The sequence below is a fragment of the Antechinus flavipes genome, chromosome 2 (genome assembly GCF_016432865.1).
Source record: "Antechinus flavipes isolate AdamAnt ecotype Samford, QLD, Australia chromosome 2, AdamAnt_v2, whole genome shotgun sequence".
NCBI lineage: Eukaryota > Metazoa > Chordata > Mammalia > Dasyuromorphia > Dasyuridae > Antechinus > Antechinus flavipes.
The window spans coordinates 187,170,976-187,195,962 of NC_067399.1; the positions used below are offsets into that span (position 1 = coordinate 187,170,976).

The 24,987-nt window shown below is 35.4% G+C and overlaps 1 protein-coding gene across 1 annotated transcript in view; it reads right to left on the reverse strand.

Annotated features, from left to right (window-relative positions):
- Positions 1–24,987, reverse strand: part of DLGAP2 (DLG associated protein 2) — a 1,170,371-nt gene that overhangs the window by 914,956 nt on the left and 230,428 nt on the right. The window lies entirely within an intron of this gene.

The following is a 24,987-nucleotide window of genomic DNA, read 5'->3' on the forward strand; positions in this document are numbered from 1 at the left end:
ACCAAATGTGCTGAGGGCTCTTAAATAACTTGTTTACATTTTAATTAGGGACTCTAATGCCTTAGCCCAAAGAAATAACTGATGTTTATTTTTGGCACTGTGAAATACTAAAGATAAAGATACTAAAGTTCATAGACTGTTCCTCCATGAACATGTCTCCTACTTTCTCAACTCTCTTCAGTGGTGCTGTCCCCTAAATATGGAATATTGTTCCAAACAACAGGAACTTGCTTATACTCCTCTGATGCATTACAAACAGTTCTGCATTTTGCCTTTGAGATGCATGTCAATATCTAGATTGAAAAGGACTTTCAATTTCAAATATTTTCTCCAATACTTGCTATTTTTGCCTCTGAGTCTCAGTTTCTTCATCTAAAAAAGGAGAAAATAATTTTTGCATGGAAAATATGATTTAATACAGAAAGGCCTGACCTTAGTCAAGAAGGTCTGCATTCATACCAAATTCTGATATATATTTTCTATAGGATTCCGAGTGTCATTTCAGCATGCCAAGTGGCATTTTAACCTAATTTTAGGCACCCTTTACCTAATAATTTTTACTATTTAGATACTAAACTTTTTCTTGGTTTTTATATTGCTCAAGGCTTCCAGTGCTATTAACATTCTTTAAGTCTGATTCCCTGGAACACCACTCTAGTTATGGCTCTGCTCCAACCAGAAAATGGAACAGTAGACATCTTGTCTACTATATAATTCAGAGAATGTTAAAGGGCTTGTCTTTGGATCTATGCACTTTCTTTGTACCTTGCAGAATTACTTGCCTCAAAAAGAACCACTGGATTTCTGACAACCATCAGCATAGCCTACATTTGCTTGCTATTTCTTAGCAGTAAACAGCTTTGCCATCATGCTGTGCTTACCAATCCAGTATGTATAGTGTCCTTGTCATACCAGTCTTGCATAAAATAATCACTTTGGAATCCTGCTGTCATAACACTTTCTCCCTTACCCAATTCAGTGAAGCTAATCTGTAGAAAAGCATGTCTTTCATTGGGATGACCAGAATAATTCCAGAGTCTCCATGTTCATGATATATTTTTATGTATGACATATTTGCCTCTACTTAAGTCTCAGAATGTGCTATTTCATAGAAAGATTGAATTTTAGAACTGGAAAGATTTTGGGAAAGAAGCTATTATATACCCCTATCATTTTACAAAAGAGGAAATAAAATCATCAAGAAATTACTTCAAGGTTACCCCACAAGGTTCTTAGTTGAGGTTTTCTTGGGGTCTCTGGAGGCAGCCTTCCTTTCAGTTCAGTAAGCACCACAAGTGCATCCACATGTTAAAGTCCAAATCCTTTATTGTCAATTTCCAAATCTTGTCTCCTTTCCTGGGGCCCGGTTAGCTTTCTGAGAGGCCTATCTCTCCTTGATTCCAAGAGCTTAAGCTCCTGCCGCCAGTCCTTTGTCTTCTCTGCTTCTGCCAGCTTCCTGAGGTCCTCCTGAATGTGCATTGATTCCTGTGGGGGAGGCAGGAGGACTGCCACCATGGTCTCTGTCTTCCCTAGTTCTGATTCTGGCTGAGTTTGTTCCAACTTATATGGTCTCTTGTGAATCTTGTAGAACTATAGTAAGTACTAAGTACATGTACTGAACTCGAGAACTGTTAAACACCATGCTAAATCTCTATCAATTCCACTGACTTAGTACCTTGTTTCAAGTTCTGGCCCATAACTAGGTTCAAGAAATGGAAGAATGAAGATGGGGCCCAAATCTAAGAATAAGAAATGCTGGAGTCAGGAAAGGACCCCTGTCTATAATTTCCAGTGAAGAGTTTTTTCTATTATACCATATGACTCATAGCAGGATAACAGGTAAAATATTATATTTTTTGCTAGACTTTTAATTCAATTTCATTCTCAGTCTGCTCATCTAATCTCAAATTCTTTTCACATTCAATAAACAAGTATTTAGTAATACCAGGCACTATGTTAAGCACTGGGATTCAAAGAAAGGTAAAAAGACAATCCCTATTCTCAATGAACTTAGTCTAATGGGAAAGACAGTATTTGAAGAACTATGTGCCAAATATGATACATTGAATATAATCAGCCAAGGGAAGTTATAAAAGAGGATTGGGAAAGCCCTCTATGGAAGATAAGATATTATTTTAAACTTAAAGGAAGCCAGGAAAAATGAAAGCTGGAGTGTAGGAAAGAATTATGGAGAGTTATGAAGAGTTATGATTCACTTTAAATGTCTAGCAGAGGATTTCAGATTTGATCCTAGAAGTGACAGGGAACCACACTTCAGTTTACTGAGGGGGAATAGGGGCAGAAGTGTGTGAAATGGGCAATCCTGTGGTTTCAGGAAAGTCTGTCTGAGAGCTGAGTAGAGCATGGATCAGAATGGGGAGAGATTTGAAGATTGGAGACCCATTCCCCCCAACAGAAACTAAATTAGTTCCTTAGCCTTGCTACACTTATATTTTTAGAATCTAACAATAAGAAGAATCATTGTGGTATTCACTAAATGATTTTTACTTGATTGTTGCCTGAAAGAAGCACCTACTATCTGGCAACTCTATGCCTACTAAATTCTTATAGATGCATAGGCAAAAATAAGTTTTTACCCTCATAGTCCTCATTCTTTTAGACACATAAAAATCCTTACCTGTAAATTTTATTCAATAAACAATTCATCAATTCAACAAGTTGAAACCCTTGCTATGTATTTGGACTGGAGTAAAAAAAATAAGACAAAGAAGATATGTTCCTTGTATGGAATTTTTAAATTCAATAATCATTTATTAAAAGGTAATAATGATTCTGACCCTCATTCTAATTTAAATCTCATCTGAATCATCATTAAATTACATCAATATTGAAAAAAACAACCTTATTCCATAGCTGAGACATACTTCTGCTTCCTTGAAGGTATTTCAATTTGTATATTTATGCCTATAAATGAAGGGACTTGCCCATGTTCACATAAGCAATAAGCAACAGATTCAGAACTTGAACTGAGTGCCTAGATTACAAATTCAATGATCTCCCTACATACCTCATTGGATTGATTGGTTTGTGACGCTCCTTCCAGTCTTAAAGCTAAGGTTCAAAGCCCATTGGATCCTATGTTTAGTTATCAGAAAAATACAAAATAAAAGTCATCAAGGGAAAAAAATCACAATTGAGTTTGTGAAAATGGAAAATACCTACTAAAGAAATATTTGCCATCTTACCCTGTGTTATCCCTCTCCTTCCTTGCCTCCAAAACTCCTGTAACAATACAAAATTCAGTCTTTTTTTCTTAGTGCAACATTAACATTTATGAACACTTCTTGTAGATTAAACAAAACATCTTCCACCTACTTCTTTCGACTATTGGATGCAGAAAGGCATCTGAACATTGGATGTTCTCTCCTGGGGTTGCTCTCCTTGCTCTAGTCCCCAGAGAGAGGTACTTTTCCATCTGTCCCCCTGGGTTGAGAGACAATGTAGTGTGAGCAGCAGTACTTTCAGTTTCTTCTTGGTCCCTTAAGGGAATAGTTGAATTTTCTGAGAATAACCATTCTAAAGAATGGTTGGTCTTTGCCAACACTCAATTCACTCCCTTGTCAGGTTTTGAAGCAAAGTGCCTGCTTCTCTTCCTTCAATCTTTTTGATTTAATTCCCTTTCAATTCTTGAATATCTCTGCTGCATGCACAGTAGTAGTCTCTTTTTACTCAGGGTAATAAAATATATGTGAACATGAATTTGCATGTAGAAAGAATATATGTGTATCTATGACTATGCCAATTGTGTGTTGATATAGTGAATTTCTAATGAAAAACCTCTCACTACCAATGCAGAGGAGCACCTACTCTATACCTCAGAGGTTTAGAGAGTTAGCAAGGATACTGATAAGTAGTCACCAATGCAAGGTCAAGCACTGAGAGTGAGTATATGTCATAACTGGGACTTGGACCCAAATTTCCTTGACCCTGAGGCCAGCTTGCTAATCACCATGTTCTGCTGATATAGCATATATAATCTTAGAAAACTGGATAACAGAACATTACAGTCTGTTTATTTTCATGGATCAAAGCCTTATCATTTCCTGAACATATCTTAGGTATCCAAGTTCCAGCTTTGCCACTAATGTATAATCGATATAACTCTAGGCAAGCAATTTCACCTTTGTGATCTCAATTTCTTTTTCTACAAAATGAAGAAGTTGGACTAAATGATCTCTAAGGTTCTTTCCAGTCTTAATAGTCCTGAAATATCCTTCTTTTCATCACTCACAGAAGATGCATCTTTCAAATGTCTATCCATCTTCAAACCCCATCCCTCCAGTAAAAGCTACCCTGCCTATACCAGCCCACAATAGTCTTTCTCTCTCTCTTTGTGCTGCAGTGAAAGATCAGTGGATTTTGACTTCAAGATCTGGGTTCAAATTCCAATTCTGCTACTTAGTACTAAAGCAAATCATTTCTCCTCTCATAAAACTTTAAAGTTTGCAAAGTCTTTACAAATCTTATTTTATTTGATCATCCCAACAACTCTGGAAGTAAGAATTGTTATTATCCCTCATTCTGCAATGGAGGAAAGTGAATCAGATACGTAAGTGGTTTGTTTTGGGTCATGGAGCTAGAAAGTATCTCTGGGCAGATTTAAATTCAGATCTTCCTAAGTCCTAGTCAGGTACTACCTAGTTGCCAATTTAAATGAAGTCCCTTAAAATTTAAATCTTGTTATCTTCTGAGCTCCAGTAGCCCTTATCAACACTGTCTCCCTCATTAATTATCTTTTTCTTTCCATTTTGGGGAATCAGGTTGCAGAGGCAGAGATTTGGGGGTTTGGAATTTGTTTTCTCCTGAGTATATTGTAAAATATTAAAAGATATAGAATATGTATTCTATTTTTAAATGTTAAGAGAAGATAATGAACTCATAGGCACATTGGGGATTATTAAAAGTGAAATAGAAGTAAGATAAGGATATCTAAAAGATAGAAGAATAAAGGGAGTCCTAAGCGAGGACAATGATTCACCTTGACTTCCCATTTACAGGAAAGCATAAGGGGAGCTCAAAAAGAATTTAAAACTGAGGAGACTTGATATGATCAGAAACAGCAAGAAAGGAGGAAGTCATGGAAAAGGTAAGGTAGTACCCTGATTGTATTTCTGGATAATTTTCATTATTGTATAATAAACCATGTAGAAAAGTGGCTCATTGGATAAAGTGTTGGTCCATAGTCAAGAAAAATCTGAGTTAAAAATCCTGCTTCACCATTTTGTTGTTGCTGCTGAATCCTTCAGTCATGTCCAACTTTCTGTGACCCCACTTGTGGGTCTTGGCAAAAATATTGTTCAGATATTCTCCAGCTCGTTTTACTAATAAGGAAACTGAGATAAACAAGGTTAAATGACTTATCCAAGGTGAAGCAGCTACTAAGTAATTGTGGCTAGATTTGAATTTACAAAGAGCAATCTTCCTAATTCCAAACCTGGCATACTAATCATTGAGCCATCTATCTGCTAGAAAATTTGCAAACTGGACTAGGAAAGTCCATTAAAATCTCTCAGCCTCAATCTATTTGTTTTAATAAATACTTGTTTGTTGATTCATCTATAAATTGGGAATGTTAAAAAGTATCTACTTTACAGGACTATTGTAAGAATCAAATGATATAATGTAGCTAAAGTGCTTTGCAAACCATTAGCCTTACAAAAATACCAGCCGTTATTATGAATGGAGTTAAGCTTAAACTTGGATTCAAATGCTGATCCATTTCCTCCTGTGGGTAGAGAGAATGAAAAAAATAAAAGATAAAAACCTCTACCTGTTCTTCCTGATGTTTATATCAAAAAGCATTTCATTTTCTGTAGCTCCTGGGTCAAGACTGCAAAAGGGGAGGAGAACCAACAGGTTTCCTGCCCCCTCAGTTCTAAAAGCTAACACAGCAACTTACATTTCCTAGATTCTCTGTCTCTACTGATTGGTTGACCATAAGCTGATTCATCATGCAGTTTAGAAAAATAACTTCCTATTTTTCTCCCACTCCACTAGGTAGAAAGAGCTGGCTTTAGACCTCAGAATTTTCTTCCATGGGGCTTCCATTGGGTTGGGTCCCTTGTCACTGTGCTGCTGAGACTGAGGGCAAAAATTGCAGCCCCCACAGTTTGTCATCTGGCTGGAAACTACTGGGGCTAAGACTTCTAACAGCAAATCCTCCTCTCAGGCTCAGCTGCTTATGGACACAACTTTACAAAGATAATCAAAGCCAAGGATGATGTGCTGAGGCAGCTAAGGACCAAGTTCCTACTTCAAAAAAAAAAAAAAAATCCCTAGAGACAGAGAGATATCCAGTTTGGTACCTTTGTCAGTAAAGCTTCTCTGTCAGTGAGATCCCTCTGGAGACTATATGAAGCAGCTTGGTCCGCTAGGTGGCACTGTTGCTCATGAATTCAGGCAAATTGACAATTCTTTCAGATGCCAAACCTGATTTTTAGGGCTTTGAACCCTCCCTATCTTCTTATTATCTTGCAGTCAGAGAATAAAGGTCTCAAAAACATCAGTGCTTTAATATATTTGTGTTATTCCCACTGGGGGAAGGAGTAGAGATGTAGAACTAATTACAGAGCTTGAAATCTCAGGATTTTTTTTGTTTGTTTTTCCTCCAGGGAACTATTAGTTTCAGAAAGTAGAAAAGCCAAATTTTGCCAATGTGTTGATCGAGTTTCCTTTAGCACAGCTTGCTTTCTTATTATGCTTGTTTTGCTTTTGCCTTTGTTTACTATTGACTTATAGATGGGGGAGAATGAAGTTAGCAGACTAAAAGAAAATCAGGACAATTCAAGAAATATTCCTAAAAAAAAACAATAAATAAAAATTTAATCTAAGGGCTTCTTTGAGAGTTCAAATTCCCATACATCCTTTAGCTAAATGTGCAACTCTGACCAAGTGACTTTTGCATTAAGGGCCTTAGTTTCCTTGTCTGTAAAAAGAAGATGTTGGTCTATATGATCTCTTAAGGTCATTTTCATTCTGGTATTGTATGTTTTGATCTTTCTTCCAGATCTGTCACTCTGTGTTCTCAGTTCTAAAGTCCCTTCCTAGTCTGGCAATATATATCCAATGATTTATTTTCATTTCTAACCAACTTAAATCAGCCAATGGATCTTTCACTAAGGAAATAAAGGCCTCATCCCTCACTTCTAAAGGGAGCATGAACTAATGCTTTAATCCCAATGAGGCATTTAGGGATATGTGGACCCAAGATAAAAGTGCTTTTTTTTTTTTTTTTTCTAGCTACTAACGTTTTTATGTACCCATAACTCTTTGTGGGACTATAAGCATATAATCCTGCATCATGTCCTGGCTACAAATCTTAAAGAACTATATAAAAATTAGTATTAGATTTTGTGGTTTTGCTTTTTTTTAATTTCTATATCTATAGCTTTGTTGCTGTTATTGTTGTTCAATCTTATCCAATAGTTTGTGATCTCAATGAAGTTCTGAAATCTTCTTCCAAAGAGATACTGGTTTCTTTTTTTAATATATTTTTCTTGTTTCTTTTCTTTGCTAGTGGGGAAGGGGATGGGTGAGAAAAGAGTAAGAAAGATACCTGTGATGTGGTGTCTTTAGTAGAGGGAATTTCTGGATAAGAAAACTCCTTTTACATATCAGCACATTCTTTGCAATTTTTTTTATCTTAGTAAATTCTCTGGATCTGAGAAACTTAAATGACTTGCCTAGAGTCACACAGCCAAAATATGGCAGATGGAGGATTTGAAATCTGATTTCATGGCTCCAAAGCCAGCTTATCTTCCATTATGATCTGCTGCCTCTTCTCAATATTTTCTGCATCTTTTTCTATCTACTCATCTTTCAGATAGGAAGTTCATTTACAATAACAATGTGGCTGAAAAACATAATAATCTCCAGAATTATCAGTAAACAAAAGTGTTGTGGTGATGATGCTGATGCTGATGCTGATATTTTCAATTCAACCTATTCAGCAAGCATCTATTACTTTATTAGGTTCTGGGGACACAAAATCCAAAATGAAAATAGCCTTTGCCCTCAAGAAAATTATATTTTATTGAAAGAAAATAATGTATGTGAATAAGTAAGTTTTTAAATTGTAAGAAAATTAAGTTTAAAAGTTTTTGTACAAACAAAACTAATGCAGACAAGATTAGAAGGGAAACAATAAACTGGGAAAACATTTTTACATTCAAAGGTTCTGATAAAGGCTTCATTTCTAAAATATATAGACAATTGATTCAAATTTATAAGAATTCAAGCCTTTCCTCATTTGATAAATGGTCAGAGGATATGAACAGACAATTTTCAGATGAAGAAATTGAAACTATTTGTAGTCATATTAAAAGGTGCTCCAAACCACTATTGATCAGAGAAATACAAATTAAGAAAACTCTGACATACCACTATACACTTCTCAGATTGGCTAAGATGACACGAAAAGATAATGACCAATGTTGGAGAGGATGTGGGAAACTGGGACATTGATACATTGTTAGTGGAATTGTGAACAAATCCAACCATTCTGGAGAACAATTTGGAACTATGCTCAAAAAGTTATCAAACTGTGTATATCCTTTGACCCATGAGTGATTCTACTGGGTTTATATCCCAAAGAGATCTTAAAGGAGAAAAAGGGACCCACATGTACAAAAATGTTTGTGGCAGCCCTTTTTGTTGTGGCAAGAAAATGGAAACTGAATAGATGTCCATTAATTGGAGAATGGCTGAATAAATTGTAGTATATGAATGTTATGGAATATTATTGTTCTATAAGAAATAAACAGCAGGATGATTTCAGAGAAGCCTGGAGAGACTTACATGAACTGATGCTAAGTGAAATGAGCAGAACCAGGAGATCATTATACAAGGCAACAACAAGCCTATATAATGATCTATTCTGATGGCTGTGGCTCTCTTCAACAATGAGATGATTCAAACCAGTTTCAATTGTGCAGTGATGAAAAGAAACATCTATATCCAGAGAGAAGACTGTGGGAACTGAGTGTGAACCACAACATAGCATTCTCACTCTTTTTATTGTTGTTTGCTTGCATTTTGTTCTCTTTCCCAGGGTTTTTTTTTTTTTTCTTCTTGATCCAATTTTTCTTGTGCAACAAGATAACTGTATAAATATGTATACATATATTGGACTTAACATACATTTTAACATGTTTAATATTGGACTACCTGTCATCTAGGGGAAGGGATGGAAGAAGGAGGGGATAATTTGGAACAGAAGGCTCTGCAAGTGTCAATGTTGAAAAATGCATAAAATAAAATTGTAAGAAAAATAATCCAGTGAGGCTTGAAGTGATAGTAAGTAGAAACCTAATTAATAACTGAACTTAAGATGGCCAAAATGACTGGAGCTGTGTAATAGGTAGAGTTCCAATTATGATAAAATTGCAAACATTCCTCTTTTAAAGATCCCTTTCATTCAAAAAAGAATGGAGGAAAATCACAGCTTGCAAGTGGGAAAATGGGAGGTTCAAATGGAGAAATGCATGTATTAATTCTGAAAAAAATTTGTACAAATGGACTTCCCAGGAACTGAATCAAATGATCACATGTATTTGCAGTAAACAATCATCTTAGCACATAAAATGATTCCTGAATCTAATCTGCCTTTATTTCTTAGGAACAGCTCCCAACATTGACCTCAACAATCCAGTGAAGGTCAGATAAAATAGATAGATTCTGCTAGAATGAGAAATTGACCCACAAGAACTCTGTAGCCCCAGGTGTATAAAGGATAAAACTCACAGTGAGATATCTCATTTCTCTATCCAGGAAATTAAAATGATTGGGTTAAAAGATAGTTTGTCTCAGTCATCTGTATTTAAATCTCTGTCACACTTAGAAAAGCATGAATACTAAGTAAGATAAGGTTGCAAAATTTGGAAAATCTAATTGTTTAAAAGCAAGACTTAATAACAATACTAGGATAAGCCTGTAAAATAGTTTTACTATGTGCTAGTTGCTTTGGAAGAGGTACAAGACTTGGAAACAGATAATCCTGGTGAAACTGCCCATTATTCCCTGTGTGACCTTGATTAAGTCATCTTTAACATCAACTGCCTCATTTGATGGGACCTAATGAGATCATATTTATGAAGTGATTTATAGAGTTTAAAGCTCCATTTCTATATGTTCTATAGAGCTTAAAGCTCTATTTAAAGTAAAAGTATATGTGACTATTACTATTAAGTGCTATCACTTGCAAGGCACTGAGTTTAGCATGCTATATAAAAATAAAAACGTAATTGCTTCTGCCCTCACAAAGCTTCCATTTTAACGGAAAGGAGGGAGGAGAATATGCTCCATTGTATACTCTGATTGTATACACATATAAAAGTAAATGAAAACAAAGTATATACCAAAGTATACAAAATAATTTCAGGGAGGGGGAGGGGGAGAATGCTAACAATTGGAAGCAGAGAGCAGGAAAGTCTTTGAATACCAGGTAGCACTTTGAAGAATGCTAGAGATTCTATGTGATGCCAGTGAAGTACATATTTTATGCAAATACATGGAGATGGGAGATAAGCGTTCATGTACTAGGAGCTGTAACTAAAGGCACTTAGACCAGAAAAAAAGAAAAGGAAGGGAGTAAGCATTTATTAAACACCTGTTATATATCAGGCATTGTGCTAATTACTTTACACATAAATAAATATATGGGGGGAAAGTAAATTTAAGCAGCAGCATAAAGAATCCAGATTGAATATGAAAAAATGTTGCAACAAATTATCAGTCACTTTGTCCATTAATTATCCTAATTGTCTTTCATTGTTTCAAGGAATAATTCAAAGTGGAAAGGGGCTGTTAAAAATTGACTGGAATATAAAGAAAAAGGGGCATCAATATATCATTTTTAAAAAGAAAGAAATCAAGTTATGATTCAATGGTGCCATATCTCCAAAAAGGTTAGGAATCAGGGCTCTAGGGACTCTCTGTGTCAAGTCTACTTGAACTTCTCAGTACAAGAACAGCTGGAAAACAAGGTAAATTGAAATTCTGCCAAGCACACACAAGTACTGAAACATTAAGTATATTATCCAAGGTCACACAGTATGTCTGTGGCAAAGGCAGTAAGAACCAGAATCTTAGATTATTCTTCCAAGTCAAAAGACAAATATTAATTAAGTGCCTTACTTGCCTTGTGCTAACTTACTTCTGGTATAATTAAAAGTATGCCCCACTTTGAATCAGCTTAAATCTGGGTCCTAAATATGTATTCTATTGATATCTAATTATTTAATCTCTTTGAGACATCTCATCCATGAAATTGAGACATTCTTCCTTGCACTCCTTGCTTCAAGGAATTGTAAGAAGAAGGAGTAGATAGTGGCACAAGTCCTAGCAACAGAAGATATGGATCCGGATCTTGCTTCCAACATTTATTAGCCTTGAAACCATTGGTCAATCACTTTACCACTCTCAACTCTTATTTCTTTTACCTTAAAATGGAAGTAATAACCGTCATATCCTCTTGACTAGGTTTAGGAAAGCTTAAGTGAAATAATGTATTTTGTAAACCTTAATTTGTGAAATTCTTCAAATGACAAATAAATCCCATCTACTACTATAATATATGTTATTATTGTCTATACTAATTTAGACTATAAATAGGCAAGAAAGGCAGTGAAATGTTAAAGATCTTGGCGTCAAAAAGATCTAGAGGCAGGTCTATAGGATCTTGGTTAAATCAGTGTACCAGGCAATTCTTGAAGACTGTAAGTTGCAATATTGTTGCCAATGTACTTTGATGAAGTTTCACTAGTGAAATTTGTTTGGTTGTTGTCTTACACATTAGATTATTAAATTCCTTGAGGGCAAGAACCATTTTTTGCCTTTTTGTATCCCCAGAACTTAGTATTTTACTGGACACATAGGAAGCTCTTAATGAATTTTATTGATTCATAACTGATTAATGAAAGGATTAAACAAAATGAAATATATAAGAGAAAGAATACTGGTCTTATAGTTAAAATACATGGTTTGAGTCCTAGTTCAAACTTCCTGAACCTATTTCATCATCTGTAAAATAGAGGGCATTAAAAAATCTCAGTGAGTAATTGAGGAAAGTATTTTTGTAAACCTGAGTGTTATAAAAATACCAATTATCATTATTATGATTATGTAATTATGATTATGTTCTACATGTCTTATCTCATTTGATCCTCATGAAACTACTTTGAGGTATCTAGAACTACCAACATATTCTACAAATATGCAGTCTATTATTTATAGTCAGTTCCTGAGACATTAAGAAATTAGGTGACCTCCCCACAATCACACAACTAGCATGCATCAGAGGTACACTGTGATCCCATGTCTCACTATCTCTATAGCTGGCTGGATTTCTACATACTTTGTCATGCTGACTCCTATACCAATTTTAAAAATATGAATATATGACAATGATTACAACATAAGTAATATCCAGCATTTATACAGTTCTTTTAGATTGTTAAAGTACTTTATTAATATTATCTCATGTGATTCTCACAACAATCCTGGGAGATAGGTGCTATTATTACTTCCATATCATAAGAGAACTGAGGCTGAGAGATTAAGTAATTTGCCTAAAATCATAAAGCTAGCAGCCCAAATCAGAATTTTTGACTCAGTCCAGAGTTCTTCCCTCTGTCCTGCTTTTCTTGTGATCTATAAGAAATATGCCATATCCACACTAAAGACTGTCTATAAGCAGATAGCAATAAGAAAGAAATAAACTTGTTAGGTATCAAGTAGAGAGAAATAATAAAAACATAGAGAAAAGAAGCTAAAAGAGGAACAGAAGCAAGAGAAGAAAGGATGGGTCTTTTTTTTTAAGCACAACAATCATGAGGAATACAAGATCCTTTTGGTTTTGACATGTAGTTCATACTTGCTGAAAGGAAGGCAGAAAAAAAGAATTGACTTATGACTTAAAATCATAGCTTTGATGGAAGGCTTTGTGCACTGAATCCTAATCCACACTGATCTGGGTTCCTGCAAAAAGAAACATGCCTGATAGCAGATTACAACATGAGAAATTGGTATGTTCTTAAAAGGAATTTCTTTCTGCTTATTTGTCTTCAACTCACAATATCTATCTACCAGAGATATGGCAGAAATATTGCTAAAAAGCCTAAGCTCACTGGCTGGTCTTGCTGCAGCAAAGGATTATTAAAGAGAGCAACTTCTCTCAGCTGCTCTCAATAAGCTTTATCAGGACATGAGACAAAATCAATCCACTCTAAGAAGCTTTCTCTGATTAAATTAGATCAATGCAGCACTTCATAGCTATTTTGATACATGCAATTTACCTTCCTCACCTCCCAATACCTTCCCCCAGGGAAATCCACACATTATAATTAAATGCCAAATCATATTAACTCTTATATTCATTAAGTGTTCTTCTGTTTGTGCCTCTCTTATCAAAACTTATCATTTGACAATTGACATGATTTGATTATCTGAAATATTGATTGAGGAATCCATGGACTGATGAATTCCATGGAATAATAGGTAAGATATAAAATTCATTGGTGCTTATGAAATGTAAATATTATATTCAATCTTTGGTCATATTGGAGCAAAACTCCTTAACTTAAAAAAAAAGCCCACAAAGCTTTAGCTTAAATGTGAACAGAACAATAATGTATAATTTAGAATTTGTTTTACCATAATTTGGACATTTTCATTAGCATTTTATGTATTTAAATATAGAAAGTGGGCATAAATCCACTTTACAATGCAATATATACACTGATATAATATTGTCATTCATATTTTCAATTGGACTTTTTCCCTATTGAACCATAATGTTTTATTTTGTTTTTTTCAGAGTTACAAAGAATAAGCCTCTTAGTCTAACTATAGGCAAAACATTTTATATTCCCACATCTAGTTTATACATAATCTAACTAAGGCCTACAGTCATGTTCAGATTGGTCTATGCCTACGATATCTCCTACACTATCTTTCCCTCTCATTTACTAGCAAGAGGAAAGAAGAAAAGAGATATGAGAGTGTATGGAGATTGCATTTGGTCATCTTCATCCTGGAAAGGAATTCTTTATAAATATATAATTTACACAATAGCATCAGAGAAGTAGGCGGTGAAGTGAATCCAGTGTTGGACCTGCTATCAGAAAAACTTGAGTTCAAAACCTGCCTTATACACTAACTAGCCATAACCCCAGGCAGGTCACTTAATCTCTATTTGACTCACTTTCCTTATCTGTAAAAAGGAGATAGTAATAACAGGGTTGTTGTGAGAATCAAATGAGATAATAATTGTAAAGCATTTATCACGGTATCTGGCACATTGCAAGAATTATATAAATGTGACAGTACTAGTACCAGTATATCTCTTTTTGCATCAATCCCCTTCCATTTATTCTATATACATCTTGTATATATAAATTCATCTGGCCTCATCTATTAAATATACACATATATGTGTACAGACATACATATGCGTGTATAGATCTAGATATAGATTTAGATATAGTTATAGATATGTGGATTGATTGAAGGACAGGTTGTGTCTAACTGATGTTGTTTTGTCTGTGGTAGATTTTCTAAACTAGTACATCAGGAGAATATTGTACAAAGAAGAAATATATGTTTTGGCAAACTATTTGATAAAGTTCCTCATGATATTCTTGTGGAAAACATGGACTAGATTACATGACAATTAGATGGAGTTGACAATGATTGGTTGCCCTGATTCAGAGTAGTCATTAGTAGTTTTAAATCCACCTGGAAAAAAAGTATTATAGAGTACCCCAAGGACCTAAACATGGCCCTGTTTGTTTCAAATTTTCAGCAATGATTTAGACTAAGGCATAGATGACCTAGTATCAGATTTGCAGGTGACACATGACTGAAGGAACAGCTAACTCACTGGATGGGAGGGTCAAGATACAAAGACTTTAATAAACTAGGGCAACAGGCTGAATCTAGGACGATGAATAAATTTATCAGCTGAACCTTAGGTTCAAAAGTGGCTTTACTAGAATAAGACAGGGCAAGCATATCTAGCAGTATTTCTGAAAAAGTTCTAATGGTTTTAATGAACTGAAAGTTATTCTCGGTCAACAATGTTACATGATATCTTTTTAAAAGAAAAAAATTTCAATGAGATTATGGACTACTTTAAAAGAGTCAGGAATTAAAAGTTTTGTTCATACCAGTTAGATTATGTAGTAAGTTTTGGTCACCACAGTTTAGGCTAGATATATTAATACACTGAAGAATACACAAAGGAGGACAAACATAAAAAAGGGCATCGTGTTCATGCCATATAAGGATGGTTGAAATGATCAGTCTACAAAAGGGAAGACTTAGAGAGAACAGGATAGATATCTTTAAATATTTGGAGAGTATTCACACAGAAGAATTAGACTTATTTTCCTTAGCCTCAAAGACAGTACCAAGAGCAATAGATAGGACTTGAAAATTTAAAACGTCCTAAGATTTGTCAAAGTAGAATGGGCTACTTCTGTTCAGTGGTGGGACCAAAGAGTTTGCCTTTGTCAGATGTTCACAATAGCTATGGATATTTTGAAGCCTTCTGAAAGCATATTATGTTTGGAATTTTCATCTTAGTGTGGTTTCCTATCTATCTTTAAATTAGGTTTCTTGGGGCAACTAAGTGGTGCAATGGATAGAGCACCAGTCCAGAAAGCAGGAGAGCCTGAGTTCAAATCTGACCTCAGACACTTAACATTTCCTAGCTGTGTGACCCTGGGCAAGTCAATTGACCCCAATTGCCTTAGCAAAAAGAAAAAAATTTTTCATGCCTTTTCATTGGCATGGATGATTAAAGGAGGATAGTCTGTGAGCATTCCCCCATTCTTAACAATCCATTCTAGTAACTCTGTCATTGATTCCCAATCATACAAAAATCTGCTTTTCTAGGCCATGATACAATTATGATTCTCACTCACACAGTTATCAAATTCCTTTAATGTTTAAAAACACTGAAATAAGAGAGGAAAAGTAAATGTTCTGGTCATACTCAAACACCCCAAGTTTTCTTTTCTCTAAGTGAATCATATTTCATTTGAAAGTTTCTTAAGAGTATGAAGGCAATGTGTTTCTAGAAGAGCATTTTTTTATAGGAGGCAGTTTTGGGGGGACAGAAAGAATATTGAAGTAGGAATCAGGAGAGTGTTCATATCAAGGCCAGAATAAACTAAGTTTAAGCAGCTTGATGTTGAGCAAATCAATTCATCTTTCTGGAGCCTCTAGTTATTTAACTGTTAAGGTAGGAGGTGTTTTTCTTGAACTTTTGAAACTCAAAATGACCTTTAAAGTTATCTAGTTTAAAACCTTCAGTTTTAGAAATAGATAAATAAGACCAGTGAAAGGAACTATCTAACATGGCAGAGCCAGGTTTAGAGATTCCTATCATTCTGTCTCTTTCCACCAAGCCAATTGATCTCTAAGGTGTTCTTTTTAGCTCCAAATTTATGGTTTATGAACTAGGTCATACCTCTAAAGTCCTAATAGTTGTTGTTTTTTTCTCTCTCTCTTTCTAGATGAGTTGATCTCCAGTTGAGATTAAGCCCCTAGTCACAAGCTAGTAAGTATCTGAGGTCAAATTTGAACTCAGGTCCTCCTGATTCCAGCCCCATTCATTGATCTATCCACTATACTACCAAGCCGTTCCATGATCTTATAACTGCTCAGTTTTTCTCATTTAAATCCAATTTACTTGCCTGTCATGGCCTCACCTCCATACTTTCTTCAAGCACAAAGGACAAACAACAAAAATCTATGAAGTATCTTCCAGCTCTAACAGTTTATTGTCTAGTCATAGACCCTAGTTCAGACCCTCATTACCTCTTAACTGCAGTCTTTAATGGCCTCTTAACTGATAATGCTGTCAAATCTTTCTTCTCCAAGCTAACCTCCACAAAACTGCCAGAGTGGCATAATAAAACAAAAATCTGTCCTAGCCATCACCCTGCTTAACAAATTCCAGTGTCTTCCTTTTACCTGCAGGTTCGCATATAAGTCCTTCTGCTAGCTAGGACAGTTAGGTGGTACAGTGGATAAAGTGCTGTGCCTAGAGTTGGAAAGACTCATCTTCCTAAATTCAAATCTAAACTCAAACACTTTCTAGATATGTGATGCTGAGCAAGTCACTTATTCCTTTTTGTCTCAATTTCCTCATCTGTAAAATGAACTGGGGAAGGAAATGGCAAACCATTATAGTGTTTTTGCCAAGAAAACCCCAAATGGGGTCACAAAGAATTAGACACAACTGAACAAGAACAACATTGCTTGAAATTTAAATCCATTCACAATTTGACTTCATCCTAGCTTTTCCTGCTTATTAGACATTTTTCACTTATATATACTGTTTGGTCTAATGAGTCTGTCATATAACATTTCATCTCCCATTCCTGATCCTTTGCCCTAGTTTATCCCCAAGTCTAGAATCCCTTAATGTCTTCAAAGTTCAGCTAAAAATCTTACCTTCTACACAAGATCTTTTCTCATATCCCCCAACTGATTGTCTCACCTACCAATTTTTTGTAGTTATTTTGAATATATTTTGCATATGTGTAGGAATGTTCATGTTTAACAAAAAGCTCTCTGGAGAAAAAAGTACTAAAATATTTTAAAATTTAATCAGCATCAACATTTTCTCTATCACTTTAAAACTAGACAATTTGGAAAAAAAAAAAAACAACAAGATCTGATCCATAGCATTTGCTGATTTCAAAGGTATAAACGTTCATGCTAGAAATTTAATAATTGGATTTTGCAAGGCAGTAGTATGAGGTTATTTCAGCACATCCTTGCATACAGGTCTGTGCTATTTTTCTTTATGGAATATAAGCACCTTGAAGAATTTAATTTTAGGTTTTGTATCCACACTGCCTAGCATAGGGCTAGAATATAGGTGCTACTTAATAAAACACTTTTTAATTGATTTATAGGGTCTTAAATAATCTAAAATGTTATTCTTTCATAAGATAGAATCTATTCATAAAATCTATTTTTTTTCTCCTAGAGATATGTTTTCATTTTTTGCAGTTACCATTCAATAACTCAAGAATCTGATGTCATCAGCATATGCATTCTATGTACTAATGATGTAGATCATGGCACCTCTACAACTTGAGCACAGTGTGTTCTCTACTTAACACAGCTCTTTGCACAATTCCTGGCAAATAATCAATGCTTAATAAATGATTATTAACTGAAGAGAAATTCTAAGTCTGAAAAGATTATTTCCCTATGGATACCTGCTCTAGCAAGTCTCTCCAAATCTAACTCATTATTTCTCATATGACAAGTATGGAGTTCATCACTTGGCTGGTACTCAAAATGTTTCCAAGTTGTCAGGACCTTCCAGAGCTTAGAATGCTATCCTTTTAGCCCTCCTTGAGGAATAAAGTTGAGAACCATTTTGAACCTGGCTACTCAGGGACATTTTCAAACTACAATGAAATATCAGATCTGAATTTCAATAGAGAATATTGATATTACAGTACTACAGTATTAATAAAAATGCAAAGTATGTAAATAAAAATAATTAATTATACAAAATATATTTATATGTGTAAAATATATAAATTAATCAATAAGTGTTAAATATATATAGTACAATTAATAAAGTATTAAATTATAAAGTTAATCTTATAAAATTTCCTTTAAAAGAATATGGACTTTTAAAGTCATCTAAGAAGAAAAAGTAGCTTTCTTTCCTTTTCTCCTGAAATTACATAATAAAGACTAAACCTGGAATGAGATATCCTAACTTTGACTCTCTGCTCTATACCTTGTTGCTTATATGGCGGTAGGCAATTCTCTAAGCCTGCATTTTCTCATCCATAAAATGGAAGGATTTGACATAAGGATGTCTAAGATGTCTTCCAATTCCAAATCAATTGTTCTAAGCTCCAATTATTCCCTGATTTATGTGCATACAATTTAATAAGCACTAGGCTTGTTGCTGGGAGCTAAGGATACAATAGCAGAGGCAAAACAGTCCCTGTTAATAGTATAGATTTGGAGAGAAATGACCATCCTGTGAAGGCTGAAAGTAGGATGATACAATACGAGTACTCAATTGGAACTCAGAAAACTGCATTGTATTCTGATTCTTTCAGATGTGTTACCTTCATATGTCAACTGGAGATCAAGTTTTGGATCTAAAGTCAAAAAGCTCTACCTCAGACACTGAATAACTGTGTGAAACCAGATAAATCACTTAATCTTTCTCTGCCTCAGTTTTCTCACCTGTAAAATGAAGATGTTTTACATCTTATATAGCTTCTAGAGTTGTTGATGAACAACTAGATGAAATAAAATTTACAAAGGGCTTTACAAATCTTAAATCATTACATAGTTGTTAACCATAAATAAACCTATGGGGTTTAGCCCAAGGAGGGCTAAAAGGATATGGATAATTCATATCATGTAGATATAGGGAAATTAGTTTAAGAAGAAAGTAGTTAAAAAGTGCTATTTAATTATGGGACAGTTAGGTGGCTAGTGGATAGAGTGTCAGGCTTAGAATCAAAAAGACTCATCTTGAGTTCAAACCTAGCTTCATATTCTTATTGACTATGTGACCCTGGACAAGTCACTTATCCCTGTTTGCCTTATTTCCTTCATCTGTAAAATGAGTTGGAGAAGGAAATGGAAAATCACATCAGTATCTCTGCAAGAAAACCCCAATTAGAGTCAGGGAGAGTCAAACAAGAATAGACAATGACTAACTATTTAGCTACAATCATTTAATTAATTGCTTGTGATTGTTCATATCATGTGGATAATAAAAGAAAAGAAAAAAGATTTAAGAAGAAAAAACAGTTCCTTCTACTTCCTTATGCAAGTTGTGACAAAAAGAGAGCAGACAACTTGAGTTTCAATATCTCCTTTGAAATTTACTATCTATGTGACCTTGAGCAGGTTTCCTCTAATGCTCAAACTTCAATGTCCTTAGCTGTTATGGTCTAGTTGACAATCCTAGATAACTCTAAATTCTGTGTTCAACATCAGAATGCATTACTGCCTGCAGTTTTAGTATCCTCTTACTCATATTTGACTAGCAGCAGTTCAAGAGTAGCTGTGAACTGCAGAATTACTTAAACTTCATGGCATTTATGTGGGAAAGGAAAATATTATAACACTAACCTAGGGCTAGCCATGAAAGGCTGGCAGAATGTTTCTAAAAGAAGGCCTTGTGAAAGAAGAATGTAGTGATAGAAATTTAATAAATATTTGTAAATGTGCACTGACATTTAGGAATATGCACACAGAATATTAAAAGTCTAAGGCTTCAATGCTTAGATGTAAACAGAAGTTTAGGCAGTTCTTTAGAAAGGGCAATATTGATATACATGAGTGCTATGTGGTAATGCTCTACCAAATCTGTTTCGAGATAATGGAAATAATTCTTTAATTTTAAAATTGCCTGACAAATATCCTGACAAGTATCCATATATAATAAAGACATTACCATGGGCTTCAAAAATGAATTCACTTTGCAAGGATTTTAGAGAGTAGGAAGTTATTAACAATCCTATCATGTGCTTCCTTTGTATCACCCAGAGTGGCAAGGCTTATAGAAGGTGCTCAGTAAATATAAGAATTAACTTCACAGAATGGAAAACACACTGGATTTATCTCTCAACAAACTCTTGAAATCTGGCTTCCAGACATCACCAACTCTACTGAAAAGCTCTCTCTCTCCAAGGTCACCAGTAATTTCTTAAATGCTAAGTCATATGGCCCTTTTCTATTCCTAATCCTCCTTGACTTCTCTGAAGTTTTGACAATGTTGACCACCACTTAGGCTCTGGCTTCTATAGCACTGTTGTCTTCCATTAATCCTCCTACCTGTCTACCATTATGTCCATGTTGTTTTTGCTGGTTCAAGTCCATTTCCTGTCTCTGCTCACCTGTAAATCTCAGATATATGAAACAATCTTGCCTGGACCCACTTCTTGTTTCTACTGTCCTCTCTATATTAACGATCTCATCTGCTCCCATGAACTCATTTGTAGCTATGTAGTTGACTCTCAAATCTATTTATTCATCCCTAATCTTTTCTTTGAATTGCAATCTTGCTTCTCCCTAAATCCACTGGACATCTCCACTTGGAATCCTAATTAGAATCTCAAACAATATATCTAAAACAGAGTTCATTATATTTATACTTTAGCCTGCTTATCCAAACTTGCATCCTCATGTCACCCAGATTTTACAACAAAATCATCGTTGACTCTTCTTTTTCCCTCATTCCCTTCTCTAGTTTTCATCAAATGCTAAGACTTATCTCCATTCTCACACAGCTCAAATCTGTTCTCTTTTTTGCACTCATGTGGCCTCCATCCTTGTTCATCTCAGGTGCTTTTAACTTTATACAGAATCCCCTGATACCAACAGCTATTCTTTTTCTGTGTGTGTGTGTGTGTGTGTGTGTGTGTGTGTGTGTGTGTGTGTGTGTCTTTCTATATAGGTCTCCCTCTATAGCTCTGTCTCTTTCCTCTCTTCCTTTTCTTTTCTCCCTTTTTTTCTCCCTCTCTCCTGATCTTCCTCTTTTTTTCTCCCTCTCTCCCCATCTTCTCCTCTCTCTTTTTTATTCTTCCTCTCTTTTTTCCTCTCCTTTCCCCTTTCCTCCCTCTCTATCATTGCTCCCTTCTCAAATTGCCCCGTATGCATTTATCTTTATACATATCATAGACCTCCAGCAAAATCTAATCTTCTTAAAGATACTACAGTGCCTGGCACAAAGGAAATACTTAATAAGGGCTTCTTGAATTATGACTAAACTGCTACTTTTCTCAGGTTTCATCCACAGGAATCAAGGAAGTAATCATTTAGAGATTAGTTGCCTAACTCACAGAAACTGAAACTGAAAGAGGTCTTGGAGATCACTTAGTACAATTCTATCATTTTTCATAGGGACACTGAGGTCCAGAAAAATTAATTGACTTGCCAAAAGTCATATTTACAGCTAATAAGTGTCAGAGTCTGGATTCAAGTTCAGGTCCTCCAACTATAAATCCAGTGTGTTTTCCATTCTGTGAAGTTAATTCTTATATTTACTGAGCACCTTCTATAAGCCTTGCCACTCTGGGTGATACAAAAGAAGCACATGATAGGATTGTTAATAAGAGTAGCTGACATTTATATAACATTTCATGGTTTGCAAATCAAAGGGTGGGAGGAGAAGAGGCAAGAAATGTCTATTCTGCTTCCCTTCAACCACATGAGGTTGGACCTCATCAGAGATGCGATCCACTTTTCTTATAGCAAGGTTCAGATAGGTTAAATGATTTGTCTGAATTGCAGTCTATAAAGTAGCATATGTTGTTTTGTTGTTCAGTAGTATCCTACTCTTTGTGATCCCATAAACCATAACACACTAGGCCCTTCTGATCTTACTACCTCCCAAAGTCTGCCTATCTTTCCCTGACACTATCAACCCATCTAATCCTTTGCTGTCCCCTTTTCTTTTTGCCTTCATTTTTTCCCATAACAAGAGTCTTTTCCAATGAGATCTGACATCTCATTATGTGGTCAAAGTATTTAAGCTTCAGCTTCAGTTTGCTTTAGAACAATGCAAAACAGAAGGCACAATATAGGGCAAAACTTATGACAAATAACTCTTTCCTCCTACTTACAGTATGACTTTTGACAAGTCATTTGATTTTTCTGGACCTCAGCACTTGGAGGCTGCCATGGCAGTGTAACAGCATTGTAATGAAGGCTCAACCAGAGACCTAAAGCAAATCTGGCCCCATTATCCTCTGTAAAATGAGGGAGTTGGACTACTAGATGTCCTAAAATCTTTAATCACCAATGATTTTTGGAATTTGAAGGCTGAAGTGATAAGACAATCAAAGTACACCCTGAAGGAACAGGTTTTAATCAAGTTACACTCTAGCTGGCCCAAAATGAGATCCCTAGTCAAAACAGATTACTCTGAGAGTTCCCAAGATTCCAGAACCAAAGATGGAAAAAAAAAGATCAAAGACAGCCTGTTCTATGACTCAGATTTGGGAAGAGGGAGAGAGTTCCAAATGCTCTAGGAGAGACTGAAATGTCAGCGGTGCTTGGCGGGCACTGAAGAGTTTTGTTTTTCTATGTCACTCTTTAGTGTCTCATTTAAAACAGCACTTCCAAAAATCATATTCTTTTGGCTGAACTTACCAATGAATTCCGTTGTTTAGTTATTTTTCAATCATGTCCAACTCTTCATGACACCTTTTGGGGTATTCTTTAGCCAAAAATATTGAAGCAGGGGCAGTTAGGTGGTACAGTAGTTAGAGAAGCAGCCCTGAAGTCAGGAGGACCTGAGGTCAAACGTGGCCTCAGACACTGAACACTTCCTAGATGTGTGACTCTAGGCAAGGCACTTAACCCCAATTGTCTCAGGAAAAAAAAAAAATTGGAGCAGTTTGTCATTTCCTTCTCCAGCTCATTTCACAGATGAGGAAACTGAGGCAGAGTGCCCAGTGTCATATAGCTAGCAAGATCTAAATTCAGATCTCCCTGACTTTAGCCCTGGAGTTCTTCTATCCACTGTGCCACTTAGCTACCCTAATTTTTAAAAAGCATATTGCTTTTCTTCACTAATTTCAAAGTGCCTGACAAAATAACTTGCACACAGTAGGTTGTGGTTTAGTTGTTTCAGTATGTCCAGTTCTTTATTACCCTATTTGGAGTTTTCTTGACAAACCTATTGGAGAGGTTTGTCATTTACTTCTTCATATCATTTTACAGATGAGAAAATTGAGGCAAATAGGTTAAAATGATTTGCTCAGGGTCACACAGCTAATAAGTGTGGGTTCACATTTGAACCCAGCTCTTCCTGACTTCAGGCACTGATTGACCCTACAAGTGAATGTCCAATCCCTTAGGCACAAACTTGCACACACACACACATATATATATATATAATTTATATTTATATACACACACATGTATATGTGTAGATGTGTATGTATATATACATGTGTGTGGTGTGTTGCACATATGCAACACATGTACGTATTTGTTATGCGGTTGAGAGTTGTCTGAGGCACTAAGGGGTTAAACGACTTACTCATGGTCATAGAATCACTTTGTGTCAGAGGAAAAGCTGAGATTAGGCCTCCTTGATTCTATGGCTAGATCTACTTCCTGTTTTTTTTTTTCCTTTTTTTGTAGTAAAAATAAATTCATATTTTTTCTCATATTATTCTCATAGTTAGGCAATTAGTTGGCATAGTAGGTAGAGTTCTAGACCTGGAGTAAAGAAGACCATTCAAATCAGGCCTTCAAGTTTTACTAGCTGTGTGACTCTCTAGTCACTTAACTTCTTATTTGACTCAGTTTTCTCAACTGTAAAGTGGGGATAATAATAGAAACTACTTCCCAGGATTGGGGGATCAAATTAAATAATATATTTTTAAGGTGCTTAGCACAACCCCTGACATACAGAAGTTGATTAATGGATGCTAGTTTCTTTATTTCCTTCTTCCTTGAATTCTAGAATTTAGCCAAATCTGACTATGAATTAGACCAATTACTGTTATTTAATTTAGGCATGCTACTTTGTTTCTCAGAGCATAAATCTATATTTGTTAAATAAGTTGAAATATCTAAGAAGCCTTATAAGTTTAACACTCTTTAGGAGATAGCACTATAGAATGGAAAGAGAACTAATTTTGGAATCAGAAGTCTTGGGTTGGTATTCTAGCTGTGGGACTCATTGCTTGGATGACCTAAACTTCCTGGATCTATAGCCTGAAAAGATTGGTCTAAATGATTTCCAGAGACCATGTCCAGGAGGAGAGAAGACATTTCTCACTCTAGGGAGATTTCATTTAGATTATTCACATAGCCTACTTTATCTAGCCATCAGCAGGCCTCTCACCATTACCATCATGCTTTTCCCCTACCAAGTTCTTGCCATGTTGTACCATCACATGCTTTTCCATTTCTGGATCTAGAAACAGTCATCAGACCATTATACCA